This window comes from Cydia amplana, chromosome 18, assembly GCF_948474715.1.
Source record: "Cydia amplana chromosome 18, ilCydAmpl1.1, whole genome shotgun sequence".
NCBI lineage: Eukaryota > Metazoa > Arthropoda > Insecta > Lepidoptera > Tortricidae > Cydia > Cydia amplana.
This window is the reverse complement of record NC_086086.1, coordinates 4210816-4238228: the sequence shown is the minus strand read 5'-3', so window position 1 is coordinate 4238228 and position 27413 is coordinate 4210816. Positions and strand designations below refer to the sequence as shown.

The 27413-nt window shown below is 37.9% G+C and overlaps 1 protein-coding gene across 2 annotated transcripts in view; it reads left to right on the top strand.

The window, feature by feature from the left end:
* The first annotated feature begins 2610 nt into the window (after window positions 1–2610).
* Window positions 2611–27413, top strand: part of LOC134656251 (synaptic vesicle glycoprotein 2B) — a 60742-nt gene continuing 35939 nt past the window's right edge. The window contains exon 1 of one of the 2 annotated variants that reach the window (XM_063511764.1): window positions 2611–2786. The gene's annotated coding sequence lies outside the window, so the exon portion shown is untranslated. Of the gene's footprint in view, window positions 2787–11262; window positions 11412–27413 lie in introns of those variants that run through there. The other variant, XM_063511765.1, reaches the window with a different exon arrangement.

Below are 27413 nucleotides of genomic sequence, written 5' to 3'. Positions count from 1 at the left end.
CGATTACAAAAAAAAGCTATGGGACGTTTTTTGGAAATTGAACCCCTAAGGGGGTTAAAAAGGGGATGAAAGTTTGTCTTGGGGTTCAAATTTTATTGTAAGCTAGGAACTTGAAACTTCGTAAAAAGGTATTATAATAAAATAGAAGAAAACTAATTTCAGCGTTTTGGAAAATTCATCCCTCAAGGTGGTGAAAAAGGGGTTGAAAGTTTGTATGCACATCAAAAATTTTTTTGAGTGCGGGACTTGAATCTTTGTACAAGGGCATACTATAAGAATACAAGAAAAGTAATTTCAGCGTTTTTAAAAATTCCTCCCTTGAAAGGGTTAAATAGGGGTTGAAAGTTTGTATGGAGATCAAACATTTTTTTTGAGTGCGGGACTTGAATCTTTGTATAAAGGCATATTATTAGAATACAAGAAAAGTAATTTCAGCGTTTTTGAAAATTCATCCCCCAATGTGGTGAAAAAGGGGTTGAAAGTTTGTATGCACATCAAATATTTTATTGAGTGTGGGATTTGAATCTTCGTATAAGGGCATATTATAAGAATACAAGAAAAGTAATTTCAGCGTTTTTGAAAATTCATCCCCCAAGGTGGTGAAAAAGGGGTTGAAAGTTTGTATGGAGATCAAACATTTTTGTGTGCGGGACTTGAATCTTTGTATAAAGACATATTATTAGAATACAAGAAAAGTAATTTCGGCAATTTTGAAAATTCTTCCCTCAAGTTGGTAAAAAAGGGGTTGAAAATTTGTATGGAGGTCAAACATTTTTTTGAGTGCGGGGCTTGAATCGTTGTATAAAGGCATATTATTATAATACATAATAAGTAATTTCAGCTTTTTTTAAAATTCATCCCCTAAAAGGTTTAAGAAGGGGTTGAAAGTTGGTAGAGAGTTCAAATTTTATTTAAAGCTAGGAACTTCAAACTTCGTAAATAGGTAGTTAGGTAGTAGGTTTTACTAAATAGTGGACTTGAAAATATGCTGGGGGTTGAGAGGGATTATATCGAGAACAATTTTATTCAGTTAGGGGCTTGAAACTTCGTAGCCAGGTTGTGTATAATAATTAACAAATGATTAACTGCAGTCCCTACTGCTATCGTTTTCTGCATAATGTTCTAAGCTAATATAGAATATATAACCACCAATATACAAATCCACGCGTACGAAGTCGCGGGCAACAGCTAGTAAACAATAATTTCAAGTTCCGAACTGTCGTCGAGCGAGCAAGCGACCCGCGTCGAGCCCGTCAGCGCGCGCGCGTGGCGAGAGTGGGCAGAGCAGCTGACGTAATGCCAATAATGTAAAATATCGTTGTTTTTAATACAATTAATTTAGTTTGAATGGTTTTTTTCCCGACTTAAAGCCCAAAATCCCGAAAAATTTATATTTTTTCCCGATAATAGCGCCTTTCGATCTGGCAACCCTATGATTAAGCCACTGATTTATGCCTGCGAGTTGAATTTATTACCTTCATAAACATTTGACAAGTACTTGGTTTATCGCAATAGGTACCTACTGAGCTACTGTAAACTCTCGACGTCCGATTGAATCATTACAATGGCTGTAATCGTAACGTCTTTTGTTCGCTTGCATGATCGAACGAAGCGTGTAAGTTGGCATGTAAGAGCCATTCATTTAAATAGGTAATAAGTTACTTCATTGAGTAATACGATGTTCAACGGAAGCGAAAAATGGCTTTACGCTTGTCACTTGCCAGAACAAGGGCCGGACACATTAGCCATGGAATGATTTAGAGAATTAGAAACGTCATGTACCTATATATACTAGGAGACAATTTAAATTGAAATAATAGACGGCTTCATCATTTACAGGAGCATCGGGTGTATTCCCATTTGTCCCCGCCGCGCATAGATGGGAATAGGTGTTTTCATATAAATAATTCTCATTTGTCCCCGCTACTATAACATAGGTACCTATAACTTACTCAAAAATATGTCCCAAGTTCTCCTCAGCTGTGGGAAAGAACGACAGGCTTGAACAACTTTGATATATATTTATGACATAAAATTCAAAATTCCTCGGGCCCATGGGCCCGATCACAGCTGAGGGGTTCTTGCGCGTAATTTGCTGACATAAGAGCAATGGGCCATATTTTTGAGTATGATGTGTGCACCCATATTTTTACACTTGACTGTACATTGATCTAAATGATGTCAGTCACGCGTGCATTTCGCACGTTTTTGGGCGAGCGAGACACACGGGGGCGACTGACATCATTTAGATATCATTTTAACGCCACAATGTAGGTAAGTAGGTTTGCCTCTTAAAAAATAAACAGATCTTGAACAAGTCAGGAATGTCAGGATAGGGGTTAGGTATTAGATTATGTTGTGTTATCGTTATGTCGCACCTACCGACATTCGGGAGACAAAAAAACTTTCCGCAGTCGTCTCAAGTGACATCATGTAGAGGTGAGTAATGTACCGTGCTACCGTGGCACAAATAACATTATTTCATAAAGCGAAATCATGTGTAGGGTCGGCGCTTATCCCCAGGACGTGCAATCCCGTGCCATTATTCGTGATCGCGCTGGCATATGTCCTCCGGCGTACCTCGTAGACGCACGCAGTCGCTATTAATCTCCACCGCCCACCGACCGTTGGTTTAACCCCGAGTTGATTCGAGCGCGAGTTTGTATCGGAAGTTCCTTAATGTTCCATGTGCCTTGGACCGATGCATGGTAATCGCGCGAAGACATTTGAAGACAACCCTGCAACTTCCATTGTATCCCCGTGGAATAATTATGCACAGGTAACAGGTAAGTGCCGACAAATCGTCTAACGGCGGACATAATAATTATGACCTATTGTCACTCGTGCGAGTCGATGAGTCCCGCTAATATTTTTTTAATTACATATTTCACGTGCTTGCAGCACATGTCATTGTCGATAATTTATATTAGTTATGCACCATACTTTGTTAGGTACTGAGAAGCATGTACCCGACAATGTAAGAACATTAAGAACCGAGGGACCACCGCGAGGGGATAGCGGATGTTTTTCACGTTTTCAGTGTTTATTATTGTGGAAAAAGTTCTAGGGACGTAGGTAGGTACCTATGTACAAGTTGTAAGACAAAATATCGTGGAGCGAATGCTCTCTTGAGGTGCGTGAAGTATGTCCAAGTCATGTGTACAAACTTAAATACGCGTATAGAGAAGTTGCTTGCATGTAACTATAAATAGGTCCCTGATTAGCGGTAGGGACCTAACTGCTTATCGTTATCAAAATAATTCTTGTTAATAATTACTGACGGAAGTTTTTAAGCCTATGTTAAACTTATCATAATAACAGTCCTCGTATTATTTACTCTAATTAAATTCACGTGTTTGAGCTTTAGAAATTATGAAGTTTCATTGACCTTTATTTTGAAATCTACATATAAAGTTTGACATACATAGTTGCGGAAACCGTGTTTAATTATTTGTTGTTATTTGAATCTTACGAGTATTTACACATTACTCAGACACGTGTTGCCATTAACGTAGCGTGGCAAAACATTAGACACGACGGATGAAATTATCGAACCTAGTCAAAACATTATACATTAGCCACAGTCACGTATCCAGCTACCTACCTATAGGTAGTTATCTTAATAACATAATAAAAATTTATAGAAGTTTCCCACGTGCTAGCGGTAGTTATATACCTACCTATTTACTTTTTAGGTTATTAAATTTTTGAAAAACTTTCTATTACTTTACACCTAGGGACCTTAAACTTTACCAAAGAGTTATTGACTGTAGAAGTGGTGGTATAAGTATAAAAAAATATCGTGCCTAAAAGTTCTTAAGAGAGAGGAAAATAAATTGTAAATAGTTCACTAAAATAAATGTCATATACTTACTAAGAAAAAGTGACCCAAGCCTCCAGTGCCCCAGGCTGGAATCGAACCAGCGTCCTCTGCTATCGCGGCAGGTGCCTGTTGCCACAATATTTTCTGAAAAATAATTTAATTTCTTCTAATATGTAAATAGTTCGTCGCAAAGCTTTCTTGAGAGCGAAAAGTTGTTTATCATCAAGCTTTAGGTATACTACACTCAGATATTAACTTAGTTAAAAGGTACAAATCCTTATTAGGTAGGTACTGTAGATAGGTGAGATAATATAATTAGATAGTAGTCGACGTTGTAGTTGTATCGCGTCATGTCGCTTTTGTTGATTTTTTTCGAATTAGGATACGTTTTATCTACGCCTGTTTTAAACTGTTGTTGTTGTCACCACCACTGAAAACTAAGCTGTATTGCTTACTAGTTAAAGTTATTTTTCGAACATATTATCAGGAAGGTACCTCAGGTTTCGTTTCCTACTCGCTCTTGCTACTCATCCCGGAATCCGTTGCCGTCGCTAAATTGACCCGAAATGATCCGAGCACTTAGGAACGAAACCGAATGCGTCTAACCGAAGGTCGCCGCTTACCTTTACGAGATGTATCGTATATATATGACTAAACCTGCTTATAGTAACGGCACCAGTCATGGGACATTTAAAACGAAATTTGGAGTATTTGTGATATTTCCGTGATACATGTAAAAGTTCTAGCGCTTAGCGAGTTAAAAGATGAATATCCTATCCTTCTTTCATGTTTCAGGCGTGTTATATCAAAGATACTGCAATTAGTTTCCACATACATACTTAACAAATTAAAATTACGTTTTTTTTTCTCCAGTCATGGACACCAAAGCTCCAGTAATGGAACCCCGGTAATGGACGCGGATCCAGTAATGGGCCCCCTATAATGGACATACCCTATCAGTATAAGATATTGGAATAGGGAATAAGTTTTTTGGCAAAAAACTAGTTATTAGTCATTTCTGGTATAAGCTTTTATGTAAGAGTGTATTTTTCTTTCCACTGCCAACTAATACTCATCGAGACAATTCTAACAAACTCAAACACAATTAGGTTGCGTTTATCACAGAGTTAATTCCCATGGTCACCTCCTGTCTCCATCATGAGATCAGGTCCATGTTATCATAATATTGTATACGTATCCAAAATTTCATGGTAAATGCAATTAACAAAACACATTACAATTTATTATATGAACTCACCTCTCTTAGCGAAGTTGTTAAGAATTCTTACTGGTTATTTTTTTCAGTGACACGACAACTTTTGGGTTGACGTCAATTTCTTAAAAATTAACCGAAATTAATAAAAAGTCAAACAGCTCTATGACTCTTAATTTATGGTAAAATATTGCCAGTGTTTATAAACGACTATTAGATACTTATTTTAGAGGATTTGTGGTTTTATGTCCCATTACCGGTTCCACGTCCATTATAGGGGTGTCTACTATATACGTGCAGAAAAATCTCTGGCTCTTATTAGCTCTTAGTTGCGTTGTCTGCGTGATGGCTCCTCTACACGATGGGCCAACGCCGGCCACTCCAAGGGACGCATTTATGCGTTAGAGGGAGCAAGTGATATTGCTATCTCATTCTACCGCATGGCTGCGTCCCTTGGAGTGGCCGGCGTTGGCCCATCGTGTAGAGGACCCATGAGGCCCAGCATGAGCCATCCGTCAGCGCTGACAAGGGCGTCCTTAGGCTGTCATTCTCCGCTCCACGTAACGTAATTACGTCGCGTCCATGTGCCTATTGTTACTGTTCTATTCTATCTTCCGAATGCGATTTCAGTACAGTTAAAATTGTTATTTAACTTATTTACCTAAGATCAGCCGCATGCCCAGAAATTGCGCGCTTCTGTAACAAAATGTATTTACAATTTTTTTAAATTAAATCATCGAATTGCGTTGCGACATACAAATACAATATTTTTTAATAGAGTCATCCAGGCAGACACACAATTTAAACACAAGTAGTACCAGTAACTACAATTTAAACGTGTGTTAACGGTTAACTCCGAGTTAGTGGCCAATCCTGGATGGTGCAAGTGACCCTTAAGGATGACTACGTTAGACCGGGCCGTGTCCGGGCCGGAGCTTCCGGAGCTTCGTTTTCTATAGAAAGCATCACTTGATCACAGTTATCTGTCATAGAAAAGTAAGCGCCGGAACTTCGGCCCGGACACGGCCCGGTCTAACGTGAGTCATCCTTTAAAGTGTAAGATTTTCCCACATTGCCCCAATTGGGTTTGTAATAGTAACTTACATATATTCTAATTCAGTAAGTATATATTAATGCGTCATACAATAAAACAATTTCGTAGTCAGCAAAACGAATCCGCTGTACGGTCAGATAACCACGAGTAGTACGCATTCATTCATTGAAACCATCGCTTGCATTAATAAAGTACTTACTATACTATGCCTAGGATATTATAGGCAAAGATCTAGAACAGCCAATTTTTTTATGAGGGCCACTATGACGGTTTTGCCTTGTAGCCCCGGGCCGCAACATACCCTGCAAGGGAGCAGCAATCTTATAATCAATAGGAATTCCCACGTAATGTGCTATTTTATATTGGTTGCTGTAACTATTCGTAAATTTTATCACGAAATACGCTTTCCCGCTTGAGACGCGTTTTCAGAATCTTCTTAAACGGGTTTTACAGTTGTTACAGGTCTTAAGGTGACCTTACATCAGTGTGCCCAATAGTCCCACTTGCTCGCGCTTGCAACTAAAATTAACAATAGGTACCACCAGCAGCCGCATTCGAACTTTTTAAATCTCAACTTAATTTGACATTAACCACAATCATTACCGGACTGGTGTTCCGAAAGGTCGTAAGTTCAAGTGTTGCCCGAAGTGGTGAATTTTTCCATTTTTCCTTTACCTAATATAAAAATCTATGATGATTTAGTTATGTCTAACCATACTGCAAGAGGTGAATATTTAGGTAAATATTAAAAATATTCTAATTTCGACACAGGTAATGTTTTACTGAATAACATGTACCAATTACTATTATGTATACTGTAAACTACCGTTTAATTTTTAATTTAGATAAAAAAAATGATTTTACTTGGGGGCGAAAAAAAATCGTAATATATATCGGCGAATCATATCACGACGCATTCTTTGGAAAAGATTTTAGCGATAAGAACGAACAAGATAAACTGCGAGAAAATTCAGGTCAATATCAAATCTTGTTAAGATTGTTAGTTCGCATGCTATCCCTGAATAGCGGCGGCGGCGGAGACATGCGTGAGCGGACGCCGAAATCGCGTCGCACGTCGCACGCCACTATTTCCCACTACCGGAACACTTGATGCTGTCGTTATTGATAAATTGCGGTCAAATTGAGCTCCTTAAACCCACTGCACCGATACCTCCCGGCAATCTAACAGTGTCACGTTGTCACGCCAAAGATAATATAATCTAATGACAACTTACTCAAACATTTGCTCTCAGTCGCACCTGATATCCTTGGCGGCCTGTCCTAGAGAGCTACTGCGTATTTCATTATTATGTACCTATTTTATGATACGGAAGTAGCGATTCCGTGTTTTGATGCGAAACGATTGACCTGTTTCGACAAAAAGTTATCAGGTTATTTAAATCTCACGTTGGCTCGTCGTGAAGGTTGTTTTGATCCTGTTTTTTGCACGACCAAATCAGGTTCCAGGGGTCACTTTGTTAAAAATATAGCGGGTTACATTTGGGAAGCCCCGCTCAGGCCGCTCTTACATATATGGATGGTCATATAGATTTGATGTAGTTAATCTAGATATTAGTTAGAGGATTAAGAGGTAGAAAGAAGATTAATCCATTATTTCTTTTACCAGTAATAAGTACCTACGGCTAATAAAAAAAGTGTTTTGCTTGTTTTTAATTGCTAATGTCACTTATTCTTTTTAGAATCTTTGCCACTTGAACCTCTTGTCTCTATCATCAAATCAGCTCCATGTTATCATAAGGTTACATTGTCATCCGATTTACATACGTATGTATGCAAAATTTCAGCTAAATCGGAAATTAACATACATATTAACAAGGTCTCAAGGTCCTAGGTTAATTAAAAGCTTGTAAAAATAAAAAAAACTACGATGGGCCTTTTTGACGCAGGCAGGTACCTAATTTATCCTTTCCACGTTCACGATTTGGCCTAAAATTGTGGTAAACATAAAATAATATTATCTATGTTGAACATGGCCATATTTAAATGGTCTTTAAATCGTTGAACTACTTTTAGTAAATCATGGAACTGGTTTTACGAGCCTGAAAAGATAATAAAATTATATTCATTGCTATCCCAAGGTAATGTCCTCGATAATATAAAATAAGTATTAAGTATATGTATATTGCGCCCTTATAAAAATGAATGAAAATTAATATGATTTTTTATTATTTATACCTAAATGCCGGGACAACGCGAGGAAGATGATATTATTTATAAAATGTCTTGGATAAATTGAAATACTGATGTGTTTCTGAAGATAACTTCTTATGTATGCCTACTGTTAGGTAAGCCTGAGAGACGGCTGGCCTGCCAATCCTGGAATCCAATATACGGGATCTAATCTTATCGCGAATACGGGTGAAAACACAAACAAAAGAAAAAACAATTGATAAAATTAAAACGAATGACTATTCTTAACTATGTAAAGCCTGACCAGTAATAATTATGATCATTGTCAAGAGGGCGCTGTTATTTTCAATGTATAGGGTGACAGATCAATATAGTATGTAAACATTAGTTCCAGTGAAATTCCGCAACATGGCGCGTGATTATATATTCCTGATGGCTTTACGATTTTTGCAATTCACCCAAACATAATTAGGTATTAGGTAGATAGGTAAGTACCTACATGACGTACATGTTATTTTTAAGAACTAGCTTACGCTGTGATGATTATTTATGATGTTTGAGTTCTAGATTTGTCCATGTCTTGTTTATGAGAAAGTGTTGGGTTTGTTTTGTATTACCTACTGAATTAGAGAATAAGGGCCCGATTCGGATTTTGAAATAGACATCTATAAGATATCTTTTAGTTAGGGAGGCGAGGTAGCTAAATGGCGTAATTCAACGGCGCCGTCGAGACCTATCAAAATCGAAAGATAAAATAATTTCGAAAAGAAAAGCTCGTATGGCAAAAACCATTTTAGCGGTGGGTTTGGCGTGTACGGTTTTTCAAAAATGTTAAAAAAAACAGTTACTTGGGCATTCTCGAGCGCGTCAGATATTCATACTACGTATGCCCCGAGTGCCTCTAATAACAACGGTATACTAATCTGCCGGTTTGCGTGGTGGGGGTAGGCATATAAAGTAGTCAAAAATGCAAAAAAAAAAAATTTACTCGAGCGCGTCAGATTTTCGGAAGGGGTGTTAAGTAGGCCCCAAGGAAGCTTCTTTTAAAAAAACTGACGATTTCGGCGTGACGATAAGTTACGATGAATTTTTGAAAATGCAAAAAAAAAAGTTTTTTTGAAATACTCGAGCGCGTCAGATTTTCATAGGGGAGGTTTATCTCGGTATCCTGAAAGCATATTTTTTTAATCTGACAAAAATGTTGGTGGGTTCTCTTAATCTGACCGAAAAAGGTTTTTTGGTTCAAAAAATTCCGTGGCCGCGCTTTTTATTTGGACAAAAATGTAAAGAGACCTTTTTTGTGTAAAATAAAATTACCTTTTTTGTTTATTTAAACTTTTTCTTTGTAAAATGTATCGTTCGCGACTTATATGCCGCAACGCGTTCTTAGGAAGACGAAATGGCTCCTCCACACTTCCGGTCATGCGGAAACCGGCAGATTTTGTATTTTTAGTAAGTTTTAGATTATATTCTTCAAAATAAAATAAAAAAAAATCGCGCTTGAGAATGCCGGATTAACGTTTTTTTTTTACAAGTTCACGACCCTATAACTCGGCGGCGTCAAGGACTTATCGTCAGATTAGTTAAATTTAGTCTTTAAACACTAAAATCAACCCCCAATATCTTAATCTGACGCGCTCGAGTATTTCAGACTATCCATTTTTTTTTACTAATCTGATCGTCTATCCTAGGCGCGCGTCACTACATATAGAGCTAAATACTTTACAAGGTTGTTCTATTAGGTCTAAGGTATCTCTCATATCTTAAACTGCCACGCTCGAGTATTGCCGAAAATTCCCCTATTCGCCTCCCTAACTATTTTAGTCATCACCAAGATACGATAACGATATGTTTAAGATCTAACCTGTCAAATTTGACATTTGCGCCATTCTGGAGATACTCTTGAACGATTTCCACAAGATATGGCGTAGAGATCTAATTCACATCTATTAGATATCTAACTCTATCTAACGTAAAAGTGACATTGGTTGCCCGAATTGTGCTGCAAAAGAGAACTAGTTGAAATCTAAACTATAACGTATCTAGAATAGATCTAGTACGTGTCGTCTCTTGTGAATATCTTGAAGTTCGAATACGGCAGTATCTGTGACAACTGAATTTTCACGTCGATATCATTACCATCATTTAATATTTTTGTAATAGATTTACATAGATGATATATGTCTCTTGTCAATTATACTAAATACCACTGTAGTACTAGTGAAATTATTTTAAAACGAAAACTGTAGAGATTTATTTCTATTTTCCAAAATATCGGGAGGTGGACTGCTACTTTTGGGGCTATGTGATACCCGCTACGACTAATGATGACTGTAAGTACAATAAATACGAGTATGTACCTATACAATGAAGACTTTCTATCACCTCACCGCACCGCACCGCTCATCAATTGTTCATCCGCACACCCTAGAGCCTAGAAATGGATTTCCTCCCGCGGACGCTCCGGCTGTAGAATGAGATCCCTGCCGAGGTTTTCCCGAGGGTCTACCTACAGTATAGGGGTTCTTCAAAAAAGGAGTGTACAGTTTTTTAAAGGGTCGGCAACGCGCTTATGTAACACTTCTGGAGTTGCAGGCGTCCATAGGCTACGGTGACTGCTTACCATCAGGCGGGCCGTATGCTTGTTTGCCACCGACGCAGTATTAAAAAAACTGCGAAGTAGTCTTAAATCACTAGAACGAGTCTGATATACAAGTGCTCTCATTTACACACAGTTGTAAAGCATCACGAATTTATCGTTACACTGGTTTACCTAACAGCTCGACTCGTCAAGACTAGCACAACTAACACACGGCCATGTAAGAAGTCTCATTCATAACGTTCTGAGATTAGTCTTGTGACGAAATTGGACTTATAGGCTTAGACGCCCGGTTATAACGTCTTACCTCCACTCTACGCCACAGATCCCAGTTCAAACAGTATTTACATGTTTTTACGTAGTATTTGCTTAGGGATCTAGCTGACTGCCGCTGTCAGATATATAAATAGGGTGTCGCGGAGAGCCTCCGTCCGCACTCTCTCGAGAGTGTTCCCTTGTGAAACTCCAGTTTCAAGACTCGTGTTGTGATCAACACTGTTCATAGCCACTTCGGTGGCAGGAGCACCCAACCCGACCGAAGACAGCCACTTTTACATCCCCTTTCACATCGGTGAGTAGTCTAATTTTTGTAAATAGGTTAAGGGTACGATCGAGCAACACCCTTAATTCAAACAAAAGATATAGTAATTGATAGAAGATCGAACTTTTTATTTAACACATTTTGAGACAGATTTTGCTATTGATAAAAAAAATAGTAGCTGGTCCTCGATGGATGAATGGAAGCGGTATATTTTCTTCCATTCATGTTATCATTTTGTACCAGTGTTCACAGGTGTAGAGTTTTGTCAAGTCTGATCGACTTAAGCCGTATCCAGACGAGCTGGGCAAATCGACCGATTTGATTAGGAAAATAATTGGCGCCAATCTCATCTAGCGTCCACACGTACACAATTTAATCCCCAATTTGCATTCCATAGATACTAACTTCGAAAATTGGCATTTTTGTGTCCGCACCTGCTGATTTGATCGGGGAATCAAATTGGCGTTTGCGTCCGCACGGCCTGATTCGATCGGAGAATGTAATCAGATTGGCGAAAAATCGTCGAAAGATCTAATACCTACTGCTATTACGCCTTACGTTACAACCTTTAAAAACTCATACAGGAAATGGTAGAGGTGACATTAAAGTGTCAATATCTTAGTCATAGTTGGTTGCCTTTTCTCATAATAATCGTGGTGTCGTTGTCCTACAGCCAAGTCAGATCTAATTATCACAGTCAGTGTCTTTTTTCAGTAGCCTACCTAACTCATCATCATCATAACTCTTAAGAGCCTGGCTCTTGTCGGTGGAGTGGCGCCAATCCGTTCTTCTCTCTGCCACTATCTTGAGCTCCTGATACGTCACTACCTCCGTTGATTTTCTCTTTGGCCTGATCCAAAAACGCACATTGCATTCTTTCTCTGCCTCTTTTTTTTCTATTCTTCCTTCAATTATAGACTTGTACTTTATGTAAGTATCGTGCCCCAACTAGGCCCCAACATTTTACCCCTTCTGTTTTCAATTGTTCTCAGCAGAGATCTCTTCTCACCTACTAATTTACCTAATCAATAATAAAATTACCGTAGTTAATCGTAGGAAAAGGTTCAAAGGTCCGCTTTTAGGGGAGCCAGGGTGGCATTTGAAGCGCTGAAACAGGCATTTGCGAAATTCGAGAGTGACCATCAAGGATACGGTTTCTTGACAAGTGACTCGCGCTAATAAACGTCGCACGCGCAGCCCACATAGGCTTCCATTAACACGCGACACGTACCAGTCACTTGAATTATTACAATTACTTCGGTATCTTGTAGCATTTAGGTGACAGTGGGGACCATGTATTTGGTACGCTTTGAGTTAAGAATTAATTTCAAAACAGATGTTCATCGTAATTAAATCGATCCATTTTTAAACCGTTATTAGGTTTAACTAAAACTTAACTTAAATAGAGGAAAACGGAGTTTCGCAAAACTAAAATTTATTGGTGGTAAAAGGGTATATTGGAGGGGCTCCGTTATGGGATCATTTGGAGCGTTCCAAAAGTTCTAATGTTCCAAGCGCTCGATTAAAACACAAATGTTCGCTAAAAGAGCGCACGCAAATATTAGTTGACGATATTTGCACATCCCTATGTGAAGTATACTGAATGTTCGCGACTGGAGGCTGACTATAAACAAGTTTTATTATGCTTGTTATCATATCATTCCATGTTTGTGCATTCGTCATTATTTAACTAGGAGTTAAGAGCTCTACGCCCATAATCATAGCGCAGCTACTTGGCAATTCGTAAAGTATCTGACATGATCTGATAATGACGTAGAGTTGCGGTATCATAATTCATAAATAAACACAATGACAAAATTCTTGGAAAACATTAAATAACACATCCCTACTAAATCTACTAATATTATAAATGCGAAAGTACCTACTTAAAGGATCACTCTCGCTAGACCGGGCCGGGCCCGGGCCGAGGCGGCCGACGACATTTTCTATGACGGCTGATCGGTGATCAAGTGGTGTTTTCCATAGAAAACGAAGCGCCGGAAGCTCCGGCCCGGCCCCGGTCTGGTCTAGCGTGAGTCATCTATAAAAACTCTAATAAGATAACAGGAAGACCGCCTGTTGTTTACCTCTACTGAAGTTTTTAGTATTTATTGTAGGTAGGTACTCGTATTGTTTTTTGCATTGAGGTTTACCAATAAACAGTATAATTGTAATGTATTGTACCTAACTCTGTCTGTCTGTCTGTTACCTCTTCATGATTAAACCTCTGAACCGATTTAGATGAAAATAAATTTGATATGCAGATAGTTTAAGGCCCTGGGATCGTCATTTTTTTTTCTTGACTAATACACATCTTAATACAATCAATGAATCTTTGCCAATATTTACAAAGTACATTTACAATACATATTGTTGACTCGGTAGTTGACTTGACTGTCTGTCATGGAAAGTTGACATGTCAGCCAGGTGACATGTCAGCATGTCACATCTTGCTATCAGTGAGCAAACATAACCCACTAGTGAATGGTTGTATATTTATTGTGTTTACTTCGGGCTAATATTGAAATCATCTGTCACGATCAACATTGAGTGACGCATCTCGAATCTTTCACTTTGATACCTCTGTATCAGGAAGGGGTTTATTCGCTCCTTGCCGGACAGTGGCACCGAGCTAGCGTTTTAGGACTTCGGGCCCCGTAGACAACATGCTAATCGCTAACGCTCACACTAATAAGGAAGAGTGATAGAGATTCGATGGCGAAGCGCAAGCGATTGTCACCTTGGCTAGACCGCCTGCGCCTTCCATGTGCGTGGAATGATGACATTGATGACCTATGGTAGTCTGTGCGGAAAGAGAAAAGTCGTGGAATGTATGGGGCCCAATACATTCCACGACTCTTCTCTTTCCGAACAGACTACCTATTCTATATTCTTCCCCGGGACTCAAACTATCTTTAAACATTGTTAAGATCTTATGATATTAGTAAGCGTTAAACATATAAATGAAATGAGACACTTTACTTAAATTACCAACCGGTCGGTTTGCTTTACTTTATCACTTGCAACAAAATGGTTGAGAGACCAAGGAGTAATAACTAAATATCAGTTGTCACGAGTCTACATAACTAGTAGAGAGAGCGTCTTACCAGGGCTACGCGGAGCTGCAATTGCAGAAAACCGGACAAGTGCGAGTCGGACTCGCCCACCGAGGGTTTCGTACTTTTTAGTACCCATTTGTTGTTATAGCGGTAACAAAAATTTCAAATACATCATCTGTAAAAATTTCAACTGCCGGCTATCACGGTTCATGAGATACAGCCTGCGGGCTCAGCACGGTTCCATTTTTATCGCCTATCACTATGCGCGTCCCTTTCGCACTTACATACTAGTTAGAACGTGACAGGCATGGTGACAAGCGATAAAAACGCGACCGTGCTACGGGGGCTGATGACAGACAGACAGACAGACGGACAGTGGAGTCTTAGTAATAGGGTCCCGTTTTTACCCTTTGGGTACGGAACCCTAAAAATGAAGTTATAGTGTAAACAAAACCATTCTTCACCCAAACCCAAATATTTCTGACGGCTCAGAGAGATCCTGCGTCATGATTTGCAGAGAAAGCGACGGTCAACGGCTTTCTAATCTCATCATGTGTTGGCATTACGTAGGACCTGGAACTTCAAAACAAGTGACGGATGCGTGACATTGATGCATCGTAGTTACCTATCCCGTAATACACTTAAAAAACCTATAAGTAATCATCGAATCATTGACCTTGGCAGTCTTAGCTAAGTCATTTTTATATTCTTTACTCGCTTGAGAGTAAAGGGGCCCACTGATTACCAGTCCGCCGGGCGATATCGGCCTGTCAGTTGTTCGGAACTATCCATTTTTTGTTCTAACTGACAGGCCGATATCGTCCGGCAGACTCTTAATCAGTGGGCCCCTTAAAACCAGCTATATTTACCCTGGACGTCTGCGTACGTACCCTACCTTCGAAACTTTAGTCATTGATCGATATCGATCTTGTCAGTGCAGTCATTGTCCTTTTTATTAATATTAATTTGTTTTGATCCGAAGTACCCATTTAGTCGGTAATCAGAGGGGCTACCGCGAAAACCTAAAATCGCAAATTGCGGGGATCTTTCTCGTTTACTCCAATGAAGGCGTAATTGGAGTGACAGAGAAAAATGCCCCAATTTGCGAACTTCGATTCGCGGTTAATACAGGGTTAATATAGCTCAGTTCGTGGCGCCGGCGCGCGGCGCAGCCTTCACCTTGACGACCGGTTGCCTTCGCCGGGATACACCTGCCTTCCGAATTAAAGATAAAGATAAGATAAAAGATAGTTTATTCAAGTAGGCATAATTACAATGCGCTTATGAACGTCAAATAAAGCTAGGTAGACCGGCTCCAACCCTACACCTCTGCCCCGAGATTTAAATCCCCCCTCAATTGGAGGAGGGTATCCCAATATGGGACCGGCAACAAACTCGGCGGGACACATCTTTTCAAAAAAAAATTACATCTTATAATTAACATGCATTACGAAAAAATAAGGAAACAAAATACAATTTAAATTACTATAGAATTCAATTATGTCTACAATACAATATATGTACATACAGTGCATATGTAGATAACATAGATTTGATACAACAACACACTTAGCTCACCATTGCAAGATAAATTTTATAAGTAAATATATTAAAGAAATGTGTATATAAATCACTTTTTTTCAACAAATCAATAACAATAGGTACTAAATCTGTTAAATGTTTATTTTAAATTTCGAATATCGCGCCTTATTTGAATCCGTCTCACACTTGACGGTTCTCATGTCAATGTCACTTCATATTCTTGTACTCCGTGGCACATGTATTTTTAACCGACGAAAAAAACGGAGGAGGTTCTCAAGTCGACGCGTATATATATTATGTATGACCACGCATAACTTTTTACAGAGTAGTTCGATTTTGATAATTATTTTTTTATTGGAAAGGGTATACCCCGAAGTTGGTCCCATATAAATTTGGAAAAAAAATAGGAAACTAAAAATGGAAAAATAAAAACTTTTTACAAAAAAAACCGACTTCAAAAAGGATGAAATAAAATATTAGGTATCCTTTTTGAAGTCTATGCGTTACCAACTGATATGTTTGAAGTCGGTACCAAGCCAAGTAGTAACAATACCAGTCAATTAAAAATAATCAGCTTTATGGCTATAAATCCCATTTTTGACTGGTATTGTTACTACTTGGCTTGGCACCGACTTCAAACATATCAGTTTGTAACGCATAGACTTCAAAAAGGATACCTAATATTTTATTTCATCCTTTTTGAAATCGTTTTTTTATAATAGTTTTTTTCATAAAATTAAAGCAATCTTTACTAGATTCCTGTTAATTTTCGTTTCATTTATCAGGTTAAGTGCCCAGTAAAGCCTAGAAAAGAAGCCAGTGCAAAACTCTCAGTGCAAAAGAATAAAAACGTGTACATTGAACTGACAAGAAAATTTCGTGACTTGCAATTGTTAATTCGTAGAAAAGTGTTTGAAAAATGGCATCAAATAATCAAATGGCATTAATTGAAAAACTAACCGGCCGTGAGAATTATGCTATACATGGCGATTTGCGGTAAAAACTTACCTTCAACACGAAGAGTTGTGGGATTGTGTTGAACCGGCGGCAGACGCTGTAATACCTACAAAACGAGACACAAAAGCAAAAACGAAGATAATCCTTCTAGTTGATCCTACAAACTATGTACATATTCAAGAGACCGGCACCGCCAAAGAAGTATGGGAGAACTTGTCAAAAGTGTTCGACGACTCTGGGCTGACACGCAAAGTCGGCTTACTGCGTGATCTCTGTCTGCAATACCTCGTTAACCGGATGTCAAAATGTAGAAGAATATGTGAGCAAAATAATGAATACTGCCCATAAGCTTCGGAACATAGGCTTCAAGGTAGATGACGAGTGGCTCGGAACATTGCTACTCTCTGGTCTACCTGAGTCATACCAGCCTATGATCATAGCTATTGAAAGCTCCGGCGTGAAAATAACCTCAGATTCTGTAAAAGCAAAATTATTGTAAGATGTTAGATGTATGGAGTAGACGTGTGCGCCGATTAAAAAACGATCGGCGGCGGCGTTTGCCAAAAAATCGGCGGCGGCGGCGTGTTTTCGACGTGAAATCGGCGTGACCTTGACTTTCAGGTTTCTAAAGAAAAATCAACAATTTGTCGTTTTTTCTTGAAAATTTGATTAATCCAGGTTGGTAGGTGGTAAGTGAACTACGTAATCTACGTATAGTTTTGAATAGGTTGTGAGTAAAATACCAATTACTTCCGATCCGATCTGTATATCTCTGTAACTCCGTTTTCTCATGCTTTCCATGGCTTAGGTCTTAGGTATCTTTAAATATCCTTGAAATTTGCTAGACATGGTGAACTGCTATGGCTTCCATTTAATGCTTGTCGCACACGCACCAGGCTCACTGAGACGTATCTTCATCTTTCTCGATTTCTCATTGCTCAGGATTGCAACCACTTGTAATCTGTCTCCATTTCGTGCGGTTGCGGTCATAAACCGTGTGGACTGTACGGTATAGACTGCCGTCAGCCATCGACTATCTCACACATGCTCCACTTTGAGCAAGTCTGCCGTCCAAAGGGCCTTAATTCATATGTTTCTCCACATTATACGTTGGAACTCGCATAATATGTTCGAAGAAAGATGTTGTGGAGAGCCGAGTGGCGATATTGAGCTCTCTGAGAATTAAAGGGTTTGTTCTTCTAGCTGTCCTAGGTATAAGTGGGCATTTCTATTTAAAGTTGTACCCATGAGTTTTTCGCATGTCCCCTTGCACTTTTTGCGATTTTCTCTTAAGACGAACTTTTTAACTGGACAAATGATGTTTTTTATTGAAATATATTATATGGACACATCATTTATTAAGTTTAATGCTCAATAAATCACTTTTTTCTTACTTAAAATCAGGTTTTTAGATATGATAAAATCACCCCGTAGTACTGTCCCCTTCACCGACTTCAACTTTTGATGGACTTTTACACATATTTCTTCTATGAAGGCAACACCAAGTAATGCATTCCTGGCATAGTTTAAATGTTGAAAAATGTGTAATTGGTGAAAAACAGCTTTAAAAACATCAATAATAGGGTCTAACTTCGATAAAACCGTGGTCCCGCCGAAATCGCGAATCGGACATAGTCCGGGCTGGTTACGCAGTTTTCGCCAAGTAGCTTTATATTTTTTACCAACATTTTAGGTTTTATTTTATCCTGGCAAACCTGTGACCACAGATAAAGCGTATTTAAACGTTAAATTTGATTTGAAACGTTAAAATTGATTTAAATTTATACTCCTTAATCATTCTGCTAAATTTGCTACGGGAAAACCAGTACCGATTATTTGCTCACGTCACGCGTTTTATGGCAACGTGCTATGTTGATGTTGACAACGAATGATGCGACCTCACAGTCCTAGCGGGGCCCCGCCGGCGCCGAGGCAAATTAGAGGCTGGTGCGATAACCTCAAGTTCCAAGTATTTATAGTACCTAACCGTGGAAATACCACTAGCATGGAATTCTCCTTCCAGCCTTGCCCTAGTTGTCCTTCGAAACAAAAATTAAGATAAGAATAAAACAATATTTTATTCGTAAACTCCAACTCAAATTAGACAGTTATACTTAACCAGATCTTGTCAGTAGAAAAGGGCGGCAAATTTGAAAAATGTAGGCGCGAATGGATATCGTCTCATATAAAATTTGAATTTCGCGCCTTTTTCTACTGTCAAGATCTGGTTGACCAAGTATACCTATACAAATAAAAAACCATGATGCTGGCAACCTCCAGCGCTCCTTCCGAGATTAACAGGATAAGAAATTAAGATCCAAGAATAGAACAAGTAAATATTCATGAGTGGGAGTCAAAATTCATCAATATCAGTTAATTCATTTAGCCATGAAAAGGTAGGTAGGTACTTAACATAGAGACAGTTGGGTAATTCGACTTTCAATTAGAAATGAATCGATTGACCTGTACAAAAACGGAAGCAAGTCTGTATAAGGCGTAGATTGGTGGACACTGAGCGAGGTGAAGTGTTACTTCGGACACCGGAACTTGATATTTTCTGATAAGCCCTGCCCTTCATGAGTTCATAACATATGTAATAAGCACGCGTAATAAACTGGTTGGGTTTACCTTCATTAATTATTTAAGTTTAACGGGCGTCCTCTTAACATTAAATAATAATAATCGATCCATATAAGTTTGGGCCCCGAGAAAGGACTTAGGGTAGTTTTTATCAATCATCATCATCATCATCATTCCACGCAGACGAAGTCGCGGGCAGAAGCTATAGCCATTTATATATTGCATTCAGTCAAATTAGTTTTTATATTAAGTCTTCTTCTTCTTCTTTGCCATGTCCCGTTATTAAGTAACAATATTAACATAATATAATACAACACCTACCTAATATAGTTATTTTCGATACAAGTGCGAAAAAGAGGAATTTCGAAACGAGTGGCGATAAATTAAAACACTCCCGAACTATTACAGTACGAGGGGCGTTCAAAATATTCTCGGTATTGATATCTTACGACCTCTTCTAAAATTTCTTTCGTTACTGGCCGCTGAGGTTTGTTCATTGACATTAAAAAAAAGTATAATTCGAACCGAGATAGTCTTTTGTTTTTCTGCAATTGCTGAACAAACATGAACATCATGTGCGAATTGACAATGTTAACTAAATTAGAACATCGATGCGTGATAAAATTCTTGACAAAACAGGGTAAAAATCAAAAAACCATAAAAGAGGAAATGGATTGTGTTTACCGTGAGTCTGCTCCTTCTTTATCTACCATTCAAAAGTGGTCAAGCGAGTTTAAACGCGGAAGGGAGAGTATTGAAGATGACCCTAGACCTGGCCGGCCTGTAGTAGCTACTTCACAAGAAAATATTGATAAAGTGGAAAAACTTATATTGGAAGATGGTCGAGTGAAGGTAAAATCTATAGCACAAGTAACCAATCTCTCTATTGGTACCGTACATGATATTATACATGACCATCTTAATATGTCAAAAGTAAGTGCAAGATGGGTTCCGCGAATGCTGACTCGGCTTCAAAAAGATATGCGTGTAGCTTGTTGTTCCGATTTTATTGACCTGTGCGGTGAAAATCCTGATGAGGTGCTGCAAAGAATAGTTACTGGAGATGAAACCTGGGTTCATCATTATGACCCAGAGAGTAAACAAGAGTCCATGCAGTGGCACATTAAGGGTTCAGCTCATCCCAAGAAGTTCAAGGTCATCCCTTCAGCTGGCAAGGTCATGGCCACGATATTTTGGGATTGTGAAGGAGTATTACTAATCGATTATAAAGAAAAAGGTGTAAATATCACAGGACAGTACTACGCTAACATTCTACGTCAATTAAAGGATGTAATTAAAGAAAAGAGGCGAGGAAAGTTAACCAAAGGTATTCTGCTTCTGCATGACAACGCCCCCGTCTATACTGCTCATATTGCCAAGGCAGCTATTGTTGAATGTGGGTTTAAAACTGTTACTCACCCACCGTATAGTCCGGACTTAGCCCCCAGCGACTACTTTTTGCTCCCCAATCTTAAAAAGGATCTGCGTGGAAATAATTTTTCTGACGATGAAGCATTGAAGGCGGCAGTGGAGGAGCATTTTTACACGAAAGATAAAAATTTTTTTTACGAGGGATTAAAAAAAATAATTGATCGATCTTTTAAGTGTATGAACATAGGGGGGGAGTATATTGAAAAATAAAAATATCAAACTTTTCGTACTTGTTTGTTTTCATTCTCATACCGAGAATATTTTGAACACCCCTCGTACATATGGGGCTACTTTTCTTCTGATCCTTTAGATCTAGTTCCCTTATGTCCAGCACATTTTTTAATTGGGCGAACAATCACATTGCCACCTGCACCCCAGGTGGAAGAAACTCGACCACTTACGATGCCTACGGCTCATAAAACGGGACTCGTAAATAATAACACACTTTTCACACTTGCATTGAAATGTACTATTATGTAAATAACAGAGGATGAAATTAATTAACAATCTTGTTGGCTTGCTTGCTTGAAACATCATACAATTGCATACATATTGCTGGAGATTTTAGATGTAGGTGTAAATGTGTGATACATTTCAATTTTTAATATTTAAGACCTTTTGTTAACCACATTTAAGTTAAATGATTTAACGCAAATAAAGAGCTTACAAACTTACAAAGGTAAGTCCCGTGTTGTTAAAATACAAGATGCCATCAAAAACGTAACATGAAAAAAAAAACGTCTCACAGCGAAAAAAGTTGTGAAATGTAATGTAGCTTCTGGACCGTACGATACGTTCTACCAAAAAAAATTTAAGAAAAGAAAATCTAAGCCAAGCAAGAACACGTAATATTGTAACATAAAGTTGCATTTATGAACAATGTTTGAAACATGGGTATGAACAATGTTTGTAGCATGGCAGCTTATATTTTAATTAATTCATCGGTTTAACTGATCAATTAATGTAAATCGCTGTTCTATTACCATACTTGTTATCATTTAAACAAATCGTGTTATAAATAAATTCAAGTATATGCACGTGCTTCCTTTGTTGAATAATATATCTTTGTTGACATTAGACGGACGAAAGTTTCAAACAAAGAGCTTAAAGACCAACGAAGATTGTATGCAATTCCATTGTTTAGATTAAGGTTATAAAATTTAGGGGTCCACGGATCATGAAAAGATCAGAAAGTAGAGAACACGCCAAAAACATAGTCCCGTGATTCTTATTACAATACCTACATATTTTCCTACTTACAATTAGTCTGACAGTTCTGACACTGAAGGATCATCGGTTATTGGTTGCTCGTACCGGCTTCAGGTATGTCTTTACTGCTTTAAGAATAAATATTAGACAATTAAAGTAATAGATACCTATTAGTATTCGGTCCAGAAAAAAACTTGTATAGATATATCAAAAGTATAGAGATGTAGTAAACATGTTGTAATTGAGCAGTGCAAATTTATCCGAACATTAATGTCAACATCAACGCTAATTTGTAGGTACATACTTCATACATAATCGTATTCCGATAGCATGGGCTGTAAACTGTAAAACAACACGTCCGTGTACCTACTTTGTTAACCAATAATAGCTAAAGTGCGGAACTAAAAAATAACAGTCTCAAAATGAGTTAATTAAAAAAACAATAGTGTTCAAGGTGGGGCGTTAGAGTTTGCAAAAGTTAGGTAAAACTAACCGTGCGCGGTTTCAGCGGTCACTCGCGTACAGACTCGAGCCGAGCACGTACACATACGCCTGCCACTCTAGTTCTTTTAAAAAGTTTTTTTTAAAGTTCTTAGATAACTAGGATTTTCATTAGTGTTTGAATCTCGCAGGTTGTGTTGGAACAGCCCCATGCAAGTGTTAAGGACTAAGTGCAAAGAAATGCTTCCGCGTAGTGTTAGTTGACGGGGTCCTTATTTGTAAAAGGACATTTCCAACTTCAGCTGAACAAGTGAATATGCTATATAAAGGAACTTTGTGTTGAAAGTTTTTACGCGCACCCCTAGTCATACAGGATTCATTCTACCTCACTGCAAATCGTCACAAAGGTAAAGAATACACTATACTTACCTAGCTATACTAACTTTACTGGTGTTGATGTGTTTTTTAGTAGGTAGTACATGTAGCAGTCAGCAGCAGAAGTTGCTAAACGGGAAGCTGTGCGGGAAGAAGAAGCAAAATAAACTTGACGCGACTTTACTGTTAAGAGAATTCTTATTCCTGCATGCCAAGGTAATTTTGAACAACTCGCCCGCCTAGCAACTTCTGCTGCTGACTGTATGCACATTAAATGTAGGTATACCAAAAATAGAATTGTTAAAAAAAGTTCTTCCTGAAATATTCTGAAACCTGCTCGTTGGACCGACTAGAAAATTCTGACTTTTCAGAGATTTGTAAAGCCTTTTGAAACTTAGCAAACTATCGAAGCATGAGCAACATTGAACACCTGAAATTTTCCACACGCTTTCGTTTCGCACTCGCTTATATAGATATGACTCAATTAATAGCAAGGTGACGACGGGGCTATGAAAGGATACGGTTATGTCTGTCAGTTTACGGTAGAGCCGCTAATTCCTGCAAACAAACACTAACTCACGCGCTTCATGCCAGAAGACGTAGTTCAACGGACAACCAATAGGTAACTATCCATAAACATGGCACCTTACAAGTTGAGATTCGTTGAGACTGAGAAAAACACATATATTTTTCTGAAAGATCATCAAACCTTAGGTTACATTACACATAAAACTAAAACTTAAATCTTAAACATTTTTTGTCGAAGTATTTTTGAGCTAACCTTTAGTAGGATTTTTTTAAGTATTTTGGCAATGCTATTAGATACCTATAGAAGTCATAGATATTATGAAAAAAAACCATAAAAAAATCTTTAAAATAAAAAGCAATAAATACGGAATACAAATACATTCCACTGAATCTAATTTGCGACATAACGAATATTTATATATGTAAAATATAATAATAAATTGACGCGGCACATAAGAGGTATCATAATTATTATAATTCATTGGTCATTCAGTGGTCATATTTTAACGATAGTGGCTCATATTATTCACTTTAATAATGTTTGTAATTATTTCTTAATAACTAATAAACGGCAGGCCTAGAGTCCGCTTGTTATACTAAAGGATGCGGTTTATCCACATTTTTTCCTCTCAACTTTGCTTTCTTATAAATAAAAGTAAAGTAAATAAAAGAAAGATCTCAACACCTCGTTCTTAATGGGGCTAGAGCAATATTTGCATTGCGAGGCACATGACAACCAATAACTCCTTCCTTCCGCACATCCATCACTCGCAGCTGTCGCAGCCTCCGCAGGGCTTATTCGTACGCTGACGTTACATTGGGATTGTATTAGTTTTTGCGTCTTGTTTCTGTTTAATATCAACCTGTATATGTTGTGATTGTGAAGCTCTTATTATTCACATTAGATTGGAATTGGGAATATTATAACTACTGCATTCGGTCTGACAGTGTTACGTTCCATCATGCAATGCAGCAGGGCCCCTATTCGACATGTGCAACTGTCAGATTTCGCGTCATTTGAAATTCAACTGCATGCTGCTTTTTGGCATAAAAGTAATCTAAATTAGTCAAAATATTTTGACTAAATATTGCGCTACTGCTACCTACTATATAGGTACCTACTACCTTAGTAACTTGGTAACTTTGTCAGTCACCAACTATTTTGATGCTACCTACAAAGAGCATCAAAATAGTTGGTGACTGACAGGTCAGGGCCCCTATTCGACATGTGCAACTGTCAAATTTCGCGTCATTTGAAATTCAACTGTTGAAGTTCATTTGAAGTTCATCAAGTGCTGAAGTTCATTTGGTACAAACAATAATTTAACAAAAAACAACTTTGTTTTATTATTACTTTAAGGTTTATAATGGTTTGGTTTGGTTGTCACCTAACTGTGGATTGCTAATGTCAAATTTTGACAAGTAATGATTCCAAAGGTAGACTTGGTTCTCTATGACCTTCGGCACCATCTTGGAGTTTTTGACGTGCGAAAGGGTAATTTATAGCAAAGAGTAAAAATTTTTTTTTTCAGTACGTAAGTTTACATGAATTAATGACATCTTGTGAGCGATAGACCAACGAATGCGCTGTAGGCGATGCGGCGGCGAGTAGTGGAACTTACGTGACAATTTCCATCAATCAAAAAGGGACTACATTGCTGATGGTCGATAAAGGCTATTAATAATTGAATTTTAACAGCAAGAATGCCTTATTGACAAGCGATCTTTTTGTTGAACCCACACCTACACGTCAAATAATGGTTGCTCCACACATTCTCCTATAAACGCTCAAAATTGTAAAAAAATGAAACAATTTACTCATCACCTCTCTCAACTCAAGCTGCCTATTTCTAAACCACGTTAATAAACCACAAGTTGTACCTTAACACATTTCGTAAACCACATATTCAGAAAAGTCCGTATTTTATTACTAAGTGGAACATGAATAGCTTGTATTACTTTTTTGGCATAAAAATAATCTAAATTAGTCAAAATATTTTGACTAAATATTGCGCTACTGCTACCTACTATATAGGTACCTACTACCTTAGTAACTTGGTAACTTTGTCAATCACCAACTATTTTGATGCTACCTACAAAGAGCATCAAAATAGTTGGCGACTGACAGGTCAGGCTCCGGTCTTGGTAAGTAATATAGTCAAATACAGTAGGTCATAAGACCTAACATTACTACGAAGACCTAAAAGTACCTATTGTTTAATATGTATCTACTCAGAGATGATTTTTAATTAAAGGAGATTAAATACATATATGTTATTCAACTACAAATAAAAAAAATTGATCTATTTCAGTTTAAACATTTTTTTTCGTTTAATTTTAATAAAACATTAAAGTTTTTAAGCATTCAACTTTATTTAATTTTCTTCACTTTATTATTTTCTGATATTTAGGTAGGTATGGTGTTTCAGGTTGGTAACAGGAAATAAGAAAACCACACCTCTCCAAAAACTCTGCTGGTGATTCACATCTGTAAGTTTAAATATGAAACATGATAAAAACACTTAAATTAAAAACTTAATGTCTGGGAGACCGAGTTTTGCTCTGGAAACATATAATAACCCAAAAATGCGCGTTTTCCCAGAGATAAAACCTAGCTAGATCGATTTTGCGCCCCCGTAAACCTCCATATAGCAAATTTCATCTAAATCCGTTTAGAGCCGTTCCCGAGATCCCCGAAATATATTATACATATAAATAAATAAATAAATATACAAGAATTGCTCGTTTAAAGGTATTAAAAACTTATAAATAAATTATTAGCCCTAAATCCTGGTAGTGAGTGTAGTGACCTACCAAGTGCGGTAGGGTGCCCTTCTGCAGGCTGGCCGCTTGCCCCGCTGGATAAGAATGCTGATCCGCATCATCAAAAGCATACAGATATAAAGCGCTTTGACAGCTCCTCATAGAGGCAACGCGCGCTAGGCCGCACGCCATAAATCTAAGCTAAAGTCTTAAATTCGAGATCATGAACATGAAATATTGTTCGCTATAATATTAAAATCATAGGTATTAGACCTATGATTTTACTATTATAGCGAAAAGTTAGCAGGAGACGGCCGTGCCGTGGTCGTGATAGGTACAGCATGCGTGGACCAGACAAGCAAACCCTGAATTATGTCCCTACCTATTTTACTATACCTTTGTTCACCATTATGTTCACCTATGTATATTTACTCTTCTTTCCAAGATAATCATCTTTTTCAAAATGTAACCCGTATAATCGGGCTGTATAATTGCCTCAATTTTTTTTACACAAAGTTGTATGTAATCTTAATTCGATAATTAATGATGTTTTACATATTTATCATATACTATTTTGCAAATTTTTCTTGGATATTACGTTGTTTATTTCGATTGACGTGTTTATTATTTTCGTTACTATGACAGCGTTTTTTTTTTCTTTTTTGGCATTTACTACAGTAGCCAGTGTCATGTCGATATAAAAACACTTTAAAAATGGAAAGGTTGAGTCCTCAATACAGTGACATTATAACTCAAACAAGAACCATCCAAAGGGGGGTGGGGGAAATTTCGTTATCTGCCTCTCTATCACTCTTGCATATACGAGCGAAATTTAATGGTGGCAGATAACGAAAATGGTTTCGCGGCAGGCCCTCTTTAAACAAACCGCCTTGATTCATCAATGTTATATTTATTAGGAACAAACAATGACTGCCGACTGTCCTGTCTTCAGCAGCGGAGTTGAAACAGTCGCCGTGGTCGAAATCGGCCGGGAGAGTATATATACATATATATTATACTACTCTTTGCTGCCCACTTCTAGCGCTGACGGTACACCGCGAAAATCAGTAAAATGCTGCAAATGGTGTTAAAGGTCTGAAAATCGGTACGATTGATCTTTAGGACATTTGAAACAATTTGACCCGAA